Here is a 21,014-nt window from a genome sequence, read left to right on the forward strand (position 1 = left end):
AATATGTCAAAAATAATTAGCCACTGACATTATTTCATTGACCTCCCACGGTCAGGAAAATGTAAAAAAATCCTGAGCGATCTCGATGTTTTAACACACTAGTGCGTATTTAGCATGTCATCAGGAGGCTGTACACAAACAGCTGTTGAGCTAGCTGTCACAGTCAGCACTCAACATCTTCGGAGTTAATGGTACTAAACAGGAACGCCAGAACCGTAATTAAAAAGCACGTTTTGATAATACTTTTGAAGAGTTATTTTACATTTCAAGCAAAATACTAGAAATGTTCAGTGACTTTATGGTATCACATTTGAAGGGTTATTTATCATTAATATGAGTTTATTCATTGTTAGAAATTCATTTATTCACAGTTAACTATTTTTTGGAACATCGTATACTTAATTATTGCTATGGTCTAAATATTTGTGTCCACTTTCCCCTCCCTCCCCCGACGGGGGGGGGGGCATTCATAGGTTGATGGTATGAGGAGGTGGGACCTTTGGAGGGTGATTAGGTCACATGGGTGGAGTCCTGAGGAATGAGATTAGTGTCCTTATAAAAAAGGCCCAAGAAAGCTCCCCTGCCCCCGCCACCATGTGAGAAACAGTGAGTAGACACTGGCCATGAACCGGAACTTGGGCCTTTACCAGACAGCGGACCTGCCATCACCTTGATCTTGGACTTTCCAGCCTCTAGGACTGTGAGAAACAAACTCATGCTGTTCAGAAGCCACGCGGTGCATGTTACTTTATTACAGCAGCCCTAAGAGACTAAGATAATCGTGAAGCTGGCACAGAGAAGGCACCTGACCAATTCGAAGTAGGTCAGTCTTGTTCCACTGGCATGGCATCCGATCTGGATCCCAGGGTGGATAATATCTGATGCACCAGCAGTGCTGGGGCTCCAGGAAGACCCGTGTTCAGGGTCTCTAAAGTGTGGGCTGTTCTCTCCTCCACCCCCACCTTCTATAACATGAGCACTTAGAGAGTGAGTGTGGCTTCTGCTCACCAGACACGCGTGGGGAGGATGGCCAGATCCAGCCAACAAAAACACAGATGCGCAATAGAATCTGAATTGCAGACGAACAACATATAGCTTTCCAGGTCAAACGTAAATGTCACATCAACAGTAGATAGTTTTTTTTTTTTTTTTAGAGTGCGAACAGGACAGATTTGTGCTCACACAACTTTGCGTTGTTCACCTAAAGCTCAGATTGAAATGGGCAACCTATACCTTATCCGGCAGCCCTATCTGGGGGTCCTGTGTGAACTGTTGTGTAGCTCAAAGTCCTGTCCCCGGGTAGGACCAAGGTGGTCATCTGAGCACACATAGCTGCCTCCTTTTCTCATCCTTAGATCCTGGAAGTGGCAAAAAGGCTTTGTGCATTGAAAAGAAAATTTTCATGAAGGTGCTAGAAGACAAGGAGAAGGTGCCATCTGGGCGAGAATCTCTGAAAGACAGAAAGGAAACCAGCTCACCTAGAGAAAAGAAGTCATGGCCTCAAATATGGACGAGAAAGGTCCCTAGGAAACACAGCAGTGCTCGCGGGCTCCTCCAAGCTCAGAAGCTACAGACACAGCCAGCAAGACAAACAGACGGGTGCCATGGGGCTAACTGGGGAAGCCCATTCAGAACCAGCAAACAGCGGTGCCTGCCACCCCCCAGCCCAGGTCAAGCAGTAGGAGCATCTGCTTTAGGATGGGTACCAGTGTGAGTACTTGGACTAACGAGGCAGGGGGGTGGCCGTGAATGACCGCGGCACAGGAAGCACCAGAAAACCTACCGTATCCACAGCCCCATGAGCCTCAGTCAGCTCTACGTGAAGAGAGCGAAATCGTGACCACAGACAGGAGACTACGAACTCTCACAATGACCAAACGACCGAGAATCTCAGGAAAACCAACATGAGATGAAGAGGCACCAAAGACCGACATGGGCCCTATCCATTCTTTTAAGCTAATTCTTAAATATCTTGTATTTTTGCTGCCATCGTGAATGGGATCACATTATCTTGTTATATATTACCCAGGCATGGCTGATAAATAGACGATTATTGGCTTTTGCATATTTATTTTGAAACTTGTAACCCAACTAAATTCTTATTTCTTCTGTGCGGATCATTGATAACCTTGTGTTTTGAGGGGCCAAAAACTTCCCGTACAGCATGAAGTCACACTGGGCACCAAGCCTCTCTAGCCTTTCCCCACTTTTTATGGGAAGAAGCTAGTTATTCTCCGTATTTCTCTCAGAGCCCGTGATAGTCTACATCCTGCCTCAGTGCTGCAGGGAACCCTCTGCAGATGCTCACCTGTGTGATTCCCCCATCCTCATCTTAGACAGGTGAAATCTGTCGAGATGGGCACATGGACTGAGATGAAGTTGGACCAACCACACTCCTGGATCCCACTGTTGGGCATTCTGCCTCTTGCATGACATGTAAGTGTCACTTATAAAATAACTCCAGACACAAAGTACACTGCCTGCCCCAGGTAAGTTTTTTGGGAAAGACCACTGTGATCTGTCATATTTTAATGTCACTATAGCCTGCTATTTGTGACCATATTGTTCATTACGTCCCTCAGGTCAGAAAAATTAATGACTGATCTCTGTCGCGGAGTATGCCTGCCCCATGCCTGCATAAGACACTGTCCTCAGGTTAACTGATTCTTCAGTTGAAGGGGTCTACTCCTTCCATTGCTTATCTGCTCCCTAGATCACAAGTGTTTACTTGCAATGACTTGTTGTATTCTAGAATAAAATCTGTCCATCTGGGGTCTTTTCTAGAAACACAGAAATGTCGAGGTTTATTTGAAATCTGCAATTGGATTAAAAAAATTATGGAAAAGAGAATGTTAGAAATCTATGAAGCTCCTTCTCAATTGAACAAATTTCAATATGAACTATGCTTCTGTGTTTGGTTTGGTTTTGTTTTTTTGCATTTTAAGTCAACACGCCCTTGTTCGCAAAGCATCTTTTGAAATGCTCGCTAGTCAGTTTGTTTAGCTGGTGTGGTTTCTGGTTGCTATTTATTTCGCATTTAGCTCCAGAGAGAAACTACTTCACATTTTCATGGCCACTGCCTCTCTCTGAACAACTGGAAACTTCGAGTGAGGCTCACACACCATCTCTCTCAGGCTCTCCTCAGGTCCGGATCGTCAGGTGACATATACAGCGACATCTAAAAAGCTCGTTCGGCAGCTTTGGCCCAACTAGAAAAAATCTAGGGTTGAACGGAGAATTAAACTAACAACAGTGAGTTCTTTTGATTCGAATGAAAATTGTTCAAGAAAAAACACAAAATGGAGGCTTTTTCGTAAAACGTGTTTATAGATGCTTAGTAAGTGCTGTGCTTGGCCCAGGACACAGGGTTTCCTTAATTGCAATTAAAAATGTTTAGAAGTGAACAAAACATCAGACTTTCCATAAATATACCTTTGTAGTCCCTCTTATGAAACAAGCTTCTGTCAGGGAAGATGTGTAGGTCATGGAGAAGCTGCCACTGGGAAGAGGGCCGGGGGGACCAGAGAACATGGTCCTAAGTGTCTTTTGCCACAGCTACATGGAATGTGCTAGATACTGTGGATTACAATGCAAATATGTCTGGTCCAGAATGTTCATTCTGAGTATCAGAAATGTGGAGAAAAAAGCATTCTTCAAGTAGCATAGCTGAAATAACTCAAACAGAATTAAAACGTGGAGTGGGTATTTAACACTGAAGAAGCAAGAGGGTCCTTGAGGCAGAGCCTGGAGGAGGGGCGCAGTCCCCAGGGGAATGACTATTGTAACTCTGCTGATTGGCGTTATCTCTAACATTCTCATCCATTCCAAGTCAAAGTGCAAATTGCTATCTAATAGGTCACTCAAATGAGTATTCGTTCTGAATACGCTGCCGTCAAGTACCACTCAAGATTCCCAATTTTTAGCTATGAAATGCTGAATTTTGACTGGCACCACCTCGCCCTCACGTACAGATGGCTGGTGTTTTTATTCTTCTCGCTATGCGACCATGGAAAAGACACATGAGTGAGCCAATCGGCACAGACTATTTGAAGTAAATAGAATTTTGTAAATACAGAAGGGACCAGTTCAAGAAATGATTCTTATCTGTTCCCCCCAAAAAACTGAATTCCTTGGTGAGAATGGATAGGTAAAATGATCAAACATATGTAAGATGTTGGAGAAAATTCCTTCAAAATAAATGCACTTAGCAAATAGAACTGTCAACTTTCTTCTGCTCATTTACTAAGAAAAGAGCAACGTTTGCAACTTGAGAACGTGAAAAAGCCCACTCTGAACTGACTGAAGGCTTCACGTGGCAGAACAGAGAATCAAAAGTAAGCATAATACATCTTATCTAAACCAACGCAAGATTTGTTTGGCATAACGCTATCCTTACATTGCTGCTTTCGAAGACCATAAGTCAGATTTTTAAGAATGAATAACATAAGAAAAGAGAAGATCATTTTTTTTCCATACGATGTATCATTAATTTTTCTGTATCAAAAAAAACCTGTTAAAATAATGTTACAGCAAAATTATGCCTTGGTCATCAGTATTTTATTTCAAAAGCATTCGTTCAAGTGGATATGTAATAAATACATGCATTTCTCCTCCGGGCGGTATCCAGTTATGCTAATCACACAGGAGGGTAACGTGCAGCTCTGAAAATAACCGGCATGCACAGCTCTGCGCTAACGCCTAGCTACACCTTTCCAGAAAATGCGTCCCCCGCTCCTGCAGCTCCTTGGGGCAAACCTACTCAGAGAAGTCTCAGAGGGGGCCGTGGCTGCTAGGCCACCTAAGGGGATAGTATCCTTGATAATACCTTCTATTTCACCCATGCCTTAAACCTAACTTCTTTTTTCCAACTTCTCTCTCAGAACTGTAAGTAGAAGTTGGTCTAATTCCAAAGCGTGCGTTGCTCCCACGGTGGCATGTCACCTGCCTTCTCACTACGTCCTCTTCCAGATGAAGAGGTGAGAGCAAACACTCTGTCTATTCTTGTTCAGCCTCGCGGAGTGGCTCGAAAGCCAGACTTGTCAGAACATAATGTCACGTTAGAAGGAAAGAAATTAAGTCTCCCGTCCCAAAACTATGACAGGCTATCCTCCTCGGCTATTCACCGAATGTGGCCAGCGCTTGGCTTATGACGCCCCATAGTTCAATGCTGGACAAGAGGAGCTGTATTAGTATCACACACCCCTTTGCCTCAGTTTCCCCACCTGAGAGCTGAGATCTGTCCGGCCATCACACTCTCTGCCCATAGCAGCCACTCGACCTACAGTAAGTACATCAGAGCCTTTGCAATTCTTTTCTATTCGTATGCCTAGATTGTACCTACAATTCAAAGACTTGACGAGGTACAAATGCAGGTAAAATCTAAGGCAATAAGCATTGTCAACTTCTCTGATTACAGACGGGTTCGGATTTCTATCGTCGACTTTAAAAGTTTTACTTTAATCAGACCACCTTTAAATTGCCACTGTGAAAGTGTTAAAATGGAAAAATAAAAACAAACGCAAAAATAATAAAAGAAGAAAAAAATTTTTCTCCTTTGCTGTTTTACCTGCCATAAAGGGACATGGTGCTCTAATTTCTTATAGATAAATTGGGTCGTTCTACAATGATGAGTAGAGAGCCTTATTCACAGATGAGATTAATTGATTTCCCAGTAGTGGTCCTCAATTTCTGGACAAACGCTACTTCTACTATTCACACTCCTTCCTTGGCAGATCTATGATCATTCTTCCTGGAGAACAGACAAACGGCACATGACAGCTCCTATAAAGTCCATCGATTCACTTCGAAGTTCATTCGCTCCACAGCTTTTTATAAAGTGTGTCGGATAGTCTTGTAGGCACCGAGGACTCACCGGTAACTAGTCAGATAAACACATCTGCTCTCACAGAGCTCCTATTTTTACAGGGGAAAAAGACTAAACAGCTCAATAAGCAACGGTTGTAAGTCGGAAAGTGATAAGTTCAGTGATAGTGATGAGAACAAGACCAATAGCCGCCTAGTGACCACATTCCCTGTGCAGGCTCCGTGCACACATCACCAGAAAGCGTCATCGACGTGTTTTCTAGAAGAGCAAATCGAGGTTCGAGAAGATTAGGAAACTTGCTTAAATTCATAGGAATGGGAAGTTCTGATGGGGACTTAAAGGCACATCTGCATAACATCAGAGACCGTTGGTATAATCACTGCACTAACGGACTCCTGGGCAACCCTAAAAGAGACGTCATTAACTATTTGAATGGGGAAACCACGCACTCCACCTGCTACCACCTGAGTAAGAAGTTAACACACGGGGACTAGACACCAGATGACCCAAAGCTCACGGAACCCCCGACACCCTACTCCTCCTCACCATCTCCTTACTGTCTGTGACACCCTAATTCCATTTGCTTTTTATTTTTATAGAAATCTTTATCTATAAGAAAATAACATAAAAGAGATTATTTTAAAGGCATATTGTCTTATTCATAATGGCCAAAACACGGAAGTAACCAAGATATGTTTCAATAGATAAGTGGTACCCCCAGATGATGAAATACTATTCAGTGTTAAAAAGAAATGAGTTATCAAGCTAAAAAGACCCAGAGGAATGTTAAATGCACGATACTAAATGAAAGAAGGTGATCTGAAAAGGCTACGTTCTGTATGATTCCCACTATATGACATTCTGGAAAGGACGAACTATGGAGACAGCATGAAAATCAGCAGCCACCAGGGGTTAGGGAAGGATGAACAGGTGGAGCACAAGGATTTAGGGCAGCGAAACTACTCTGCATGACATTATAGCGAGGGATTCGCATCATTGCACATTCGTCAAATCCCAGAGAATGCACTACACCGAGTGAACCCTAATACAGACTACTGTGGGTGAGGACACCGAGTCAATGCAGATTCATCAGCTGAAACAAACGTGTCCCTCTGGTGGGGGAGGCTGATGGCAGGGCAGCTTGCGGGTGTGTAGGGGACCACGGGGCATGTGAAAAATCTCTGAACTTCCCACGCAATTTTTCTGCGAACCTAAAACTGCTCTAGAAAAAAACCTATTGATTTATATATATAACATAGTAATGTTTATTCAAAAGTTAAAAAATCCTAAAATCATACTTTTTCTTTTTTTTTCTTTTTCTTTTTTTTTTTTTTTAGGCAAGGCAACCTTTGGTTAACCTCATAGATTGCAAGGACTTTGTCAGTTTACAATCCCTTAATTTTTTTTTTTTTTTTACGCCTATAGCACCTGGTCTTCCTCGGTGGTCTCCCATCCAAGTACTAACCAGGCCGGACCCTGCTTAGCTTCCGAGATCAGACGGGATCAGGCTTGCTCAGGATGGCATAATGATAGACCTTATTTTTTTCAAAATAGCTTCCTTCTATTTTATCCACACTCACCTAGTTTGATTATTGCAAGACTCCTCAAGAAGGATGCCCTAGTAACATTACTAATTAATTATCAACTTATTCCTTTCTATGGGGACGATGTCAGTATAGTCCCCATTTATTAAACAGAGCTAACTGCAAACGATGAGGCCAGGGAAGCAGAAGAGAAAAATTTAATTAGGGCCTGACAGCTCTTAATAATGAGATGAAAGTTATTTTCCTCCCAACGATAAATGTGCAAAGTTACGTTGATGCTGTTGTGTTTTTCCTTCTTAGAAATGTGTGCTATGTCCTTGCAAGGAACTTATGTCATGCTCTATTGCCCGTCACTCCTGGGAAACAAATATGAAAAATGCTAACTAGATGATGGTTTTGATGCAATGTTGGTAAGGTGCCAGCACCTAATGAAGTGACACACGCACTAGCAGCAACTCAGAACTGACCTTTCTAGAAATAAAACTTTTTAAAAGAATGTTTTCTAGCAGTGAACCAACAAATCATCTGTTTTATCTCTCAAGTTGCCTAGGTTCGACGCAACGGAGGTACGGTTAGCATACCCTTAACAAGTAGTCTCTATTTCTAGCATATGCAAAATCATGTGTTTATTTTTAATTAAATAAAAGAAAAATAGATCTTTTAAATAAGAGTGGGCCATGTTCTTATCTGAATCCGTCTTTCCAAATGTTCTCCATAAAGACTAAGCTTAATGATCCCCTTTTAATAAAACTAAATCAATCAGCAACTATCCACAGAGCTCTTTCCTTGTGCATAACTAGCCAGGTATTATAGGAATAGTAATAAATTTTTTAAAAATTTCAAGACATTGACCCTGACCTCAAAGTTCTTACTTATAGAGGCAGAGAGGGAGACAAAGAAGATGCAACAAAGTTAATCTTTTAACTCTCAAACTCAAGACAATCATAGAAATAGAACTTGAAGGCAATACGTTCGACCTAAAATTGACTAGGTCTATAATGAAAGAAAGTCAGTCTTCTTCTTTAAATATCATCTTTCTGCTTTCCAAGTGAGTTTCCAAAGATTGGACACTCGATCAGAACAGAATCCATGCAGGATACACATTGATCTGCTGGGCCACTCTCCAACCTGCTGCTCTTCAGACTCACCTGGGAAGCTTTCCAATCCACGCTGCTCCCAGCATCTGACTTTCCACTACTGGGTCTTTGATGAGTCAGCTTCTGCCAATTCCCCTTCTCCCATGGCCCCCACCAAACTAATATTTGTATAGCACTTTAGCGTTTGCAAAATTTCCTTGATCTTCCTAACTTTTAACCTTGAGTGAGATCACTATTGCCTTCTTTTTAGATGAGAAGACACAGGTTATATGACATGCTCCTGTTTCTAGCCCGTGATTAATATATACACCCTAGGTTAAATTTAGACATTATGCAAGATATATTTCCAAAACAAGTATTTTGTCCTATAGACCAGCATTTATTAGTGACATCAATCCACATACAAAAAGTTATGATATCCAAAGCAACTGGTTAAAATGTTAAAGTTTCTATTGAAGAAATAATAAACACACCCTTTGGCACTTTTTACTTTAAAAATTCTTGTGAACTGAGCGTATATATTAAAATATTCATTCTGAAGTTAAATCTAGGAATTTCAGCAAAGAACAACATTTGTTCCTATGTGCATGAACCTACTTCAGAACCAAAGTAGCTGTAGGATATCTCAAACTGCTTTAATTCTTTTTTTATTCCCTTTGAGGCTGCCATTATTTTAAATAAAACAAAAATCTGTGTGTTCCTTCTAAGCCATGGGGCTGCCATACCTTTGGTCATACCTGAGTAAGCTGGCGTTTCTACGAGATGATAAATCACCCAGAATCAGGGCTTAAACTGATCAGGGCTTAAGCACGGTCAAGGACAGGGTTCTCTGAACACCAACATCACACATGAGCAAATTCAAGAGCTACCTGTGAAGCCTGCTCACGGGAGAGCATGGAGATGAGCTGAAACAGGAAATGTTCCAGGTGGGAGAAGGTGCCTGTAAGCAGCTCTGTTGCCCTTAAATTCACCAGCTCCCAAAGCGAGAGGGCTCAGCCCTCCATTCTCCATAATCCAATCAGTGCTGGAAACAGAACCTACGTCCCATCATTCAACATGTATTCATTGACTCCCTACTAAGCATCTTGCCCTGTAGCAAATGCTGAACTGTGAGGGAACAAAAGGAACCCACAGTGAGGGAGTTTAAGTGGTTGAGGAGCCAACCCACCAATGTCACTTCCATGAGACGAGCTGCACTGACCAGGATGTGTCCCCATGAGGGCAAAGGGAGGACCAGCGAGGACCGTCCACGCCAAGATATTCAAAGGAGACTCATAAATTTTTAAGTGGTTCTTGACAAAACAAAGTCCAAGATCAGAATGTCAGCCTGGTCAGGTGAGAGAAGCTCTTCGGGTTCCAGACTTTTTCTTGTGTCCTCATATAGACCCCAAATAGCCCCATATAGAAGGGGCTAGAGAGATTTGTGGGATCCCTTTTATAAGGGGCACTAACCCCATTCAAGAGGGCTCCACCCTCACAACCAAATTGCCTCCCAAAGGCTCCACCTACTTAAACTATCACCCGTAGGGGGTTAGGTAGGTCATTCAACATATGGATTTTAGGAGGACACAAACATTCAGACCATAGCATAAGGAATGTAAAATGACTGAAAATAAGAAAGAAATTGAGATGAAAAAGAATTAATATGTTCCTTCTATAGGCACAGGAACGCCTTGTATAGATAGAGAAATACGGTTGACAGAACAGTTAACCACTAGCAGACAAGAAATGCTGGCCTTCATTCTGGACAGTGTTCACTTAGAACTCAAGGCTTAAAAATAAAAAATGATATTAATAATTAAAAAAAAAGGTGTCCACAAAACATTCTCGGTTTTTAATCCAGAATGCTAGAACTGCCAATATAGTATTTTCTACACATGTGCCAGTCTATATATACAAAGGCGCCATTTTTTTATGCCACAGGAAGCTGTCCAGTTTGAAGGAAGACAGTTCATGGGAAAATTCAAGAAGCCATTTAACAGACTCTTTCTCCCATATGACGACGGTCTTCAGGAATGGCTGGGGCATTCTAAGAGATGCCAGTCTTCTCAGCCGAGAGCAGCACAAAAGAGTGTCTTGGGTTTCATCTCCAATGTTTCTTTCCTTAACTAAAATAATGCTGATCCACTCAGTTCTTCTTCCAAGAGGCGTATCTACAGGAATGTCTTCAAAAACGAAGCATGAGGAGGTGACAGCAGATACATTCCGCACAATAATTATAAGGACAGAGAACGAGATGGCCCCAAGTTGGGACATGACATGGCATGACCCCACGCTGGGACAGCCGAACCTGATCCCAAGTGGGAAAGGTGTGGCCCTCCTGCCTTCTCAGATCCTCTAACCAACATCTGGGGAAATTTCAAATTTTCCCAAATTTTATACCATATTAAATTTGGTAGAGGGAAGTTGGGAGAGATGGTAGTAAGAAGTAAGAGATGATTTCAAGACCTTTACCCAGTGAAAACAAATCTCCACTGCGTTAACAGGAGACTACATGTGGAGAACACACCCGACCCACTCTGGCATCCTTTGACAGTTTTAAAGGCAAAGAAAGAATTCTGCCATCGGATCTGCCTAACAGGCCCCATTACTTTCCTTGATACACCCTGCAGAGGCAGGTGTAAAATGTGGTTGCTCTCAACCTAAATAATGCAAATACTTTTTTGCCACCAAAAATACATTCATTCAATTCAGACAATTCCTTCACTTAAACCGACCTATTGTCCTCTCAATGAGAGGACAGTGACGAGGACAGGATTTTCCGAGGTATTGTCAGTGCGGACAACCACCGGCCTGGTCGTTCTTCGCAGAATTTGTTTTCCCCCGATAGACGGAATGTCCGTTTGTTTACTCAGACATGACCTGCTCCCCTCCCTCATCCTCACCTGCCGACGTGAGCTGCCGTGTCCCCGGCCTGCCTGGCACGGAGTGGCCACTCACTTCTGCAAAAGTAAAATGAATTAACGAAGAATGTGTCATCGCATGTCCTCACGCACTGCACTTTAGAGGAGGCTTAAAGATCATCATAAAAGTTGATTTCATAAGGAAGCACTAGAAACTTCTACCTACACTGTCTACAAAAGCCATGAAACTGTTTTGGAAGCAGCTGCCTCTGATGCTGACGTTGAAGTGAACACAGCCAAAAGAAATATTATCGTACGCATTTTTCAGATCTCAGAAAACATGTCCAAGTTAAGCCGGCCAGTACATGGCAGGGTCAAAATCTGAAATTGAAAGTTGTTGAATCTGTCACGTGGGCTCTGTCCACTTAATACACCAGCCTGCCAGCCAGCAGCCAACCCAAAATCACTATCTGGGAGTATCTGTAACTTACCTCAAGAAGGCTGGGTTTTTAGAACTGCCTTGATTCTTCGCTTTTTCATTTTTTAGGTATATATTTCCATAATCCAGAGATCTGTCCATCAGAATATTTTTAAAGCCCATAAGCCCATGCACACCCTGCCGCCTGCTGCCAGAAAGAACAGTACTGTGAGCAGCCCATTGGAGAGAGTCGCTGTTCATGTGTGCCTTAATATGCACGAATGAAAAGGCCTAAAACAGCTTCGCCTATGAATCCAGTATTTGTCTTTTCAATTAGTTAATCTTTTTATTGGCTTCCAAATGCAATGCCTTATCAAAGAGAATATCACATGGTAGCATTTTTCCTTCCCCCTTTAGCTCAGTGAACTAGACTTACAGGGACACGGTATTTTTCTCAGAAACACCTGGAGCTAGTGAAGCCATCACGATACGGAGACAATCAGCTTTCACACTTAATCAAAAAAAAAAAAAATCTGAGCTCCGAATGGTAACTGGCCAGTGTATAGGGAACATTAGCGGTTTCTCAAGAAAACCATCATCATTCTTCAAACTGCCTCAAAAACCATTATGCTCAGGTACTTTTTTATTAAAAAAAAAAAAAAAGAAAGACCCTGCATATTTTTTTCTGCTTGCTGCTTTTCCGTGGTATTTTCAAATATAGAGCCCGCCCTGTTCGGACAGGCCCTGGGGGACAGACTGCTGCAGAGGCGAGGAGAAGGAGCCTGCCAGGGCTCAGCTAATTACCTGCTCGTGCCTCTCACGCGATCTGAGATGCGAGGCTGCGAGTCATAGAACATTCTGGTAACGAATGTCTGCAGAGTGTGTTTGCGAACGTTTAGCCAGCGCTTCAAGATCGCATGGAAGCCCGCTCCCGACGGTGATGGCTCACCTTGGAAACAGCCCTGCAAGGAAGGACTACTGTTGTCCCCGTTTTCCAGAAGACGAACGTCTTGCTCAAGGTCACAGAGGACATAAGTGATGAGCGGCCGGTCGACCACGAGCCGCTCTCTGGGAACCTGTCGCTCTTAACCACCGGGCTGGTTTGCCTTCATGCCTCACTAAGCCGCACGCTGGTGACGTGGGACCCTCCTGCCTCACTGCGTGGTGGCCTGTGCCTTGACTCTTCGCTAGCACTCAGAGGCGGATGCACGCCACTGTCTCCCAAGTGGTTAAATTAGACCTGAGTGTTAGGGATACAATGCATGTAAAGCAGGGTACAGCAATGGGTACAAGGGCGCCATCCCGAGTTAACTAACTAACAGCAGGGAGGCCAAGGGCCAACAGCCCTGATGCCGGCCCTCCGCCCCTACGGTGTGTTTAAACTCCAGGAGGAGGTGGCCGATCATGGTCACTGACTGCCTCTCTAGCCTCCGTGACTGAAAGCTGATTTCTAAATGACTAAGTAACTGAAAAATCACTTCTGAGCCTTTAATACATTTAATACACGTTATTATTTTAAATAACATATTTAAAAGCATTATTTAAATAATTTATTATGTTTTTAAATGCTATTATTTAAAAAACAAAACTCGATATGTAACTTAGATAGGTTGAAAGAATGATTTTTTCACCATTCTGCTATCATCAAATTCACGATCACCTTATATGTGCAATGAGCTGTCATGGTCCCCTTGACCCTGATGCCTCACTCTGGAAGGGCAGGGACTGGACAAAGATGAGGGATGCTGGCTGGGGACACTCATAGCTCCTCCCAGGCGCTCTTCCTAATCTTCCGGGAGTACTCAGGTTCAAAGCTGGTTTAAATAGGTGTGTTCCAGGGATTCGAGAGCTTTGCAGGCCACCAGCTCTGGCTGGAACATGGGCTCCCTCGTCCCTCTCTCTGGAACCAAGGCGGGCACTGGCAGCCTACCCGAGCTCATGCTGGCCTGAGAAGCCAGGTATCAGCCCCTAAGCCGGAGAAGTCCTGGGCATGGGGAAGCTGCTAGCTTGTCCTCCTTTGTGTTCCCATATGCGCTTCTTTTATGTGGGCTGGGGTGATCTTTTCTCCTGGACTGGCCTTTCCTCAAAAGCGAAGGGGACAGGTCAAGATTCAGGCAGAGGTTTTCAGGGAAATGGGAAAGGGAAGAAGCTTGCCCTGCTTTGGGATGGTGTTCCTGGGCAAGAAACAAATGTTTATCTTTGCTTTGGACAGGGGTTCAGGGCGGAAGGAGAGGAAATAAAGGGCATGGGGCCTGGAGAATGGAGACTAAGCAAAGGGCCACCAGGTAACAAGGTGCTCCTGTACCTGGCCTTGGCCTTGGCTTCTGTCCTCGTATTTTGGGACTGGAGCAAAGGGCCACCAGGTAACAAGGTGCTCCGGTACCTGGCCTTGGCCTTGGCTTCTGTCCTCGTATTTCCCTCCAGAACTTGGCAGAGGGTGGATGCTCTGAAATAGAATCAGGTGTTTCTAAACCCCCTGCTTTCAACCCACACACACCACAGTGCTTAAGTGAAACTAGCCCTGATGAAATATCTTATCCTTCATCGAGAATTAAGAAACCGTTTCCTGACACTGGCTGCAATCATCGCCCACAGAGAACAAATTCTGGGCCTACATACAAGGACGCATGTGCATCTACCTGCAGTACAATAGTTTCTAGAATAACAGCGCAATTGTGACAATATGTTTCAGAATATCATTATCATAAATGAACGCAAAGAGTCAAAAATACAGCGATGCCACCAAGAAAAAAGTGATTTTCATCCACCATCCACCTAGGTTTTTTGAGAAAAATTATGCCAAACTATCATATTTTATTCTAGTTCAGATACAATTTTTTTAGAAACTTTAATACAAACTCCTGGAGTTTATGACGTATTTAGAAAGAGTTGCGGTTATTCTTCGACTGTCTCAGACTACTGTGTGGATTCTAACGTGGAAGGTGCTTTGTCACTGAGGCAGAGCCACTGTGGAGATGCGAGGCCAAAGCCCGTGGCATGGCACCGGGGAGCAAAATAGCGCAGCACAGCAGATGAACCTCGGATCACAGAATTATCAGCACAAGTTCTCTGCAGCTGTTCGTTCCCCATGGGTTTGCATCCAAGTACAACAATAACCAACTCTGACCCAATAAACCTGTCACGCCACCCATTATGACTCGGGTAGTTGGAGTCAAACTTGAACATAAAAGGCAATATTTAGCATGGCTCGGGTTGGGTTGGGTTTAGCAGCGTTAGCATGTGTTTTTTGTTCTGTATCTATTTCGTGCATTTGTTTTGGGTATGTGATTAACAATTACAGAATTGACTCTTTCAAACAGATACATTAGTTACTGCAAGCTAAAAGGAACGTGGTGAAAATCTATGCATGCTGCAATTATGATAATGTCACAACCAAATGAGTAAACACAATAGTGGGTGTAAATACCGGCCAGGAAGGTCCCCCCGCCACCTCACCCCAACCATAAGGATGCTTGTGCTTCTGTGGTGCCCCCTGGTGGAGCAGCTGCTCATAAAAATGGATGACTGTCCCCACTCCCACCCCCAGGAGCCTTTTCACAAAAATCAACCTTACTACTCTTAAAACGTCACAGATCTTTATGGGGCAATCGAAAAAAAGCATATATTTTAAGGGAAAACATCAAATAGCTTAGAGTCGTTTCTTCATTTTCTTTCTATCCCCACTTGAGTCAACTTTCCCATATTAAAAAGTCATCGAATGCAAAATAGAGAAAAGGAAAAACAAGGAATGGCTTTTAAATGATGAGCGCATTTGGTCATGAATACACGCCAAAGTCACAAGAATCGCACTATTAACAATGGCGCGATGCAGCCTTGTTTCCTGTAGGACATGCAGACGGCTCATTAGCCTAATTATTTGGATATATGGTCTCTCCTCCCCCTGTTAAACTGCTAGCTGTCTGAAATCAGGCAAACGCCTCCCATATCCCTGAATATCAGTCAACGCCCTGCACACAGTAGGCTCTATAAGTAAGCTAATGTACAGGCATCAAGTTTGATAATTGACATCTTTTCTCATGGTCCAGAAACGGGCACTTTGATTCTTTAGTATTTCATTTTTCTGCTATCTTAACTAAGGATAAGGAAACTACAGCCGTAGCAGACACATCGCAAAACCACCATCGTCAGACACGAATGCCACCATCATTACCTGGTTAGGTGTCAGCAATATCCATCTACTGATAAAAGCTAAACTCCAAGTGGATTCTTGAGCAAAGAAAATGAGATAAAGAAGTATAGGAAAAGTGAGGGAAAAAAGGCTGAAGCTAGTGCTCTTCTGGAAAATTTTTATTTTACAGAATTAGGGACATAAATAAATAGAAACCAATAATGAGAAAATATATAGGATGCGAAGCTCCATTAGCCAGCACCCATCTGTTACTCATATTTTAATATCTTCTGCATCGCCCTACAGCACAACATACGCAATTAAGAAAAAATCGCAAGGCAATTTTTTTTAATAAGTTATTGTCAACAAGCCGACCACACAGAGCCAGATGCAAATCACTAAGTCAATTTAGCACCAGTTTATAAAGTTTTGATTAATCCTCAACTTGTTTTGTGTTATTATAATGCATTATTAAATACAACACTTGGCTCAGACTCAATTATTTGTAAACTCACCACATATTGATGGTGACGATGGGGCAGATACCTTCCCCATGAGGCCTCAGAAGTAATATTCTTCTCAAATGACAGGAAAACTTCTGCTCCTAAGACATGCGTGAAGCGCTGTCTGGCAAAACACCAAGCTTCCAAAGGTTTTCATCATGCTAGCTCTTGACGTGTGCATTTTTCATCAAAGTGTGCCTCGCTACACAAACGAGAAGACTCATCTTCTTCTGACTGATCCAGACATCACCCCCCCGCCCCCACACTCACACACACACCACCACCACCAAGACTGCACTAAGCTGGTCCAGGCCAAGGGAGCACAGTGGTCCACAAAGAGATGCTCTGAGGGTAAGGCTCCAGAGACAATCCAGATGCCCAGTAAATCTGCATTTCCGATAAAAAGGAATATCTCCTTAGTATAACCAGAGCCCGTGCAGCATTTAGGGTATACTTATACTGAGATATCTGTCAACTCGCAACCTTATGCACAGAGCATCAGGTTGCAGTCTGTGCCCGGCTCCATCCACACTATTTGTTTCAAAAGAAGAAAATGGTTTTGATGGAGTTCCAAGTTCACTTGCTCTCTCCTGGGTCTTTCCTTGCCTTTTTGGTGCTTGCCAACTCGTCCCTTCTAAGCTGGGCCTTTACTCCATAAGAATCTTTAATCAATAGCTTCAGAAGCTGAACTGTTAAAGATCAAACTAAATTAATCCCCTAGTGAAGGTATTAACGAGCCTTTATGAAAAAAACTAACACTGATTTAATGGCCACTGTGTGAGGCTAGAATTTCTTATACTGGTTTTCTTAAAATTTTAATGATTTAATACAAAGACCCTGGGAAAAAATTAATTAGCAGCATTCTAAAAAATAAAGTCTTTCTTCAACTAAAATATACTTAATTCACAAAATATATTAGCAGTTTCATATCACTGTTAAAAGGGCTGCTGATACAATTTAACCTCTAACCTGTTATTAGAACTTTAATATAACATAAAAAAGAAATCCATGTATATTTACATTTTAAAAGGTAAGAGGCTCAGATAAGAGAAGATAACCTAAATTGCCAATAAACGGTCTTTAATTTAAAGACAAATGTCGAAATACAGTCACATACTGCTTAACGACGGGGACGGGGATCCATTGTGAGAAACAGGTTGTCGGGGGATTTTGTTGCTGTGTGACCATCGTGAGTGCACTTGAACCTGGCTGGTCTGGCCCGCCCCACACCTGGACTATGTGGTGTAGCCTGCTCAAGTCTGCACAGCACATGACAACACGAGGTGACGTCGAGATCAGAACACGATGCCACTGAGACGCGGCCAACGTGAGGCGCGGGCGGCGGCTGCCGGGGAGACACGCCACGCTGTCTTCCAGCAAACTCGGTAAGTAGGAAGAGTACGCCCTAAGGTAACGACCAGAAGCGCAGTGTGGCAGCCAGGAACGTAAGCCAGTGACACAGTTGTTCGTTATCATCGCTGAGTGTAGCGTACTACACACGGCTGTGCGTGCTGCACTTGTAGCTGATGCCAGTGCGGTGGGTTTGTTCACGCCGGCATCTCCACGAGCACGTGAGGGTAGCATGGCGACATGACTAGGCGACAGGAATTTTTCAGCTCTGTTATCATCTGAGGGAACCACCATCGTGCGTGTGGCCTGTTGACCAAAACACCGTTATGACTACAGACGTGTGTGTACGAGTGTGTGTGCATGTGTGCATTTGTGTAAAATAAAGTAATATCCCTAAATACAGACACACATTCTTCCAGGCGTTCACCTACGCACAGGATGAATAAAGAAAGCAAAGGAAAGCACCCGCAAGCTAACTCTGGAAAATTCCAGAGACACGGAGCAGACGCTCATGAGCCTACTCCACACCCCTTCTCTCCTTCTTCCGCAGGCAGTCATCGTCCCCATTTCACTTCCTCAGGGCGGCCATGTGACCCGCTGCCCCTCCCCGCGTCCACCTCCCCTCCCTCGGCGGTTTTGGGCCGGGGGACGTAAGCTGCAGGTGCTTGGTAGACCTTAGGGAAGGTCTTCAGAGGAGGAAGAACTAGCTGGCATGGCCCTTCACCCGCTGTCCCTCCCCACTTCCTGCTGGAAAACGAGGTGGAGCAGCCTTCTTGTGCCTCTTAAGGAGCTGCTTCCTGCTGGAAAACGGGCCCCTGGCTCGAGGTGGAGCAGCCTTCTTGTGCCTCTTAAGGAGCATGAAGACAAAAGCCACACACCCAGGATGGCTGAAGGAAAGACAGAAGGAGTCTGGGTCCCAAAGGTCGCCCCAACTGCACCCTACCAGCTCTGGACATACAGCTTCTAATGACAGAAACACAGGTCTTAGTTGGCAAATCTGCCATAAATCGAGTTTTCAGGTGCATGCAGCTAAATATTGTCCAGACTGTAACAAAATGGGAAACATAAAACTTTCTGTTAATCTACCTATAGAAAATGTAACTTGTTCAATTTCTAGCCTGTTCCACTGTAATTACTAAACATATGATGGAATTCAAGTTATCTACATTTTTTCATGGCATAGGGACAATATTTAAAATGATGAAAGCTAAACAGACACCAAAACAGACAAGTATCTAATCGTGAACATTGTGAGTAAACTCTCGCTTCTGCCCTTAAATATCATTTTTTAAATAAAAATGACAATATTGTGGGAGCACCTGGAAGGTCTGAGGTAAGAACTGGGGTACAGTGACGCACCCCTGTATTCGACGTGGATAGTTCCTCCTGGAGAGGAGCGTTTATTGCTCCGTAGCAGTTAAGATGGAGGACAGGACCAATTTCTGTGCATAGTTGGCATTTAGATGAAAGCAGAAACGGTCCCTATCTGCGACATGGACCGCGCTGTCCTCACGTCCGAGGACTCGTTCCCACCGACATGGGTGCATGTCAGGGGCACCATCTGGCCCAAGGCAAGCAGGCCAGGCTGTGCCAGCCACGTGCCTGAGCACGTGTGATTTGAGGTAAGTGAGACATCCATGCCGTGGCGAGCCTGACAAGGTTGACAGTCTCCCAGCAAAACCGCAGGCCAGCAATCACAGAGAGCTGGCCTCGCTCCCTTCCAGCCATGCCTCCATCTCCAAACAGCCTGCATCGCGGGCTTGCCGAGCGGCCCCGGGATTCCTCAAGTGTCACTTAGCCTACTCCCGCACAAGGAAACACGTGCTGAGCTGGTCACCTGGCACGCTCCCAGTGAAACCCGAGAGCTGGGTCCTGGCGGGAGGCCCCTGGCAGGCACTGCCATCCTCGGCTTGAAGGACAGGGACAAGTTAAGTCTCAGCAATCCATCAGAGCCAAGCTGCCTCAGAAAGCAGAGGCCACTTGATAATTAAATATTCTTCCCAAATGGTTCTAACTGGCTGCAGACAGCAGGGAAGAGAATGACAGACAAGCGAAGATGGGAAGGGAAGTATCGGAGACCAACAGATTTTGCCTCATTCTTCGATTTCCCGCATATTTTTTCAAAGGGACACTGGAACGCTAAATTCCTACTCAACCAGGGTTCCGAAGTTTTCCTCTAGGGAAGACATTTTCTTGATCATTTTGCACTGGACTTTGCATATGGTACGTGCCGAAATAATGACAGTATCCTGTTTTCATAACCCCCGTGCTTGCTGCAACAGCCCGACGTCCAATCATCTTCAACATTCCTATCACGACATTCTTGCCGGAAATCAAAAGGCATCCTCTAGTAATTTCTCCCGACCAAAAATTGCAACAAAGATCAGAATGCTAAAGAATTAAAAGTCTAATTTAGCTTCCCTGTCAATCTGTTTGTGCGGAAAAAATATATATATAATAACTTGTCAGGGGGGGAAGTATTCTGGAAACTTCTAGTATTACTATAATAATGATTAAGCAATGGACACCCAATTTCCTCCTTCTATGTGGGGTCTGTCACTCACTTCATGCATTCACAAAAGACAAAAGCACCTAGCTTTCAACAGACAGCTCACTAGGCTTGGTTTCTCCAGTGAAGAAATTGGTTTAGTATAATTTCTTTAAATTATACTTCACGTGTCCATGACTTGAACTTTCAAATCATGACTTCACTTCATGAGTTATTTTCACTATCAGTGGAAGATGTCAGGTACAGCCTCACTGTTTGGGGGAACAGGAAATAACCTGCTGGATGGATCGCAGCCTCATACCCCACTTGGTCCACAGACTGTCCAAATTCTTTTTGATCCCACGGTGAAGCCTGCTAAACCTCCTCTAGCCCATCTGACTTCCCTGAGACCCTGAGAAGAGAATGACTTAATCGCCATCTTCCAGAAAGCCAGAGCAGTCAGACAGCTGATGTCCACACAAACGACCCCAGTCCTTGAGACCTGAGCACCCCAAGAGAAAGAGTCTTAGCAACGCAGCCCCCAAACCCCTCTGCCGGCAGCTTCTCCTGAGAGAACCACCAGAGTCCTAAAGCTAAGACAGTGATTTATTTTCTAACTGCTCAAGGAAATATGGTGCAGGCGCACGGATGGAGGCACAATTTTTCTTCATTGTCTTCCACTCCCAAGTTTATAACTTTGTGATCAGTGATAAGAACAGCCTCCAAGTGAGCAATCAGGAATTTGCCCTGGAAGATTAACTGTCACTCAAGCAGCTACTCTCTACATTCGCCAAGAAGAGAGCCAGATGAAATATGCC

The 21,014-nt window shown here is 43.9% G+C and overlaps 1 protein-coding gene and 1 pseudogene across 1 annotated transcript in view; both read right to left on the minus strand.

Moving 5' to 3' along the window:
* The window catches only part of SEMA5A (semaphorin 5A), a 411,791-nt gene that overhangs the window by 355,075 nt on the left and 35,702 nt on the right, over positions 1-21,014 (minus strand).
* LOC112483018 lies at positions 7,241-7,359 on the minus strand (annotated as a pseudogene).

This window comes from Pteropus alecto, unplaced genomic scaffold (genome assembly GCF_000325575.1).
Source record: "Pteropus alecto unplaced genomic scaffold, ASM32557v1 scaffold66, whole genome shotgun sequence".
NCBI lineage: Eukaryota > Metazoa > Chordata > Mammalia > Chiroptera > Pteropodidae > Pteropus > Pteropus alecto.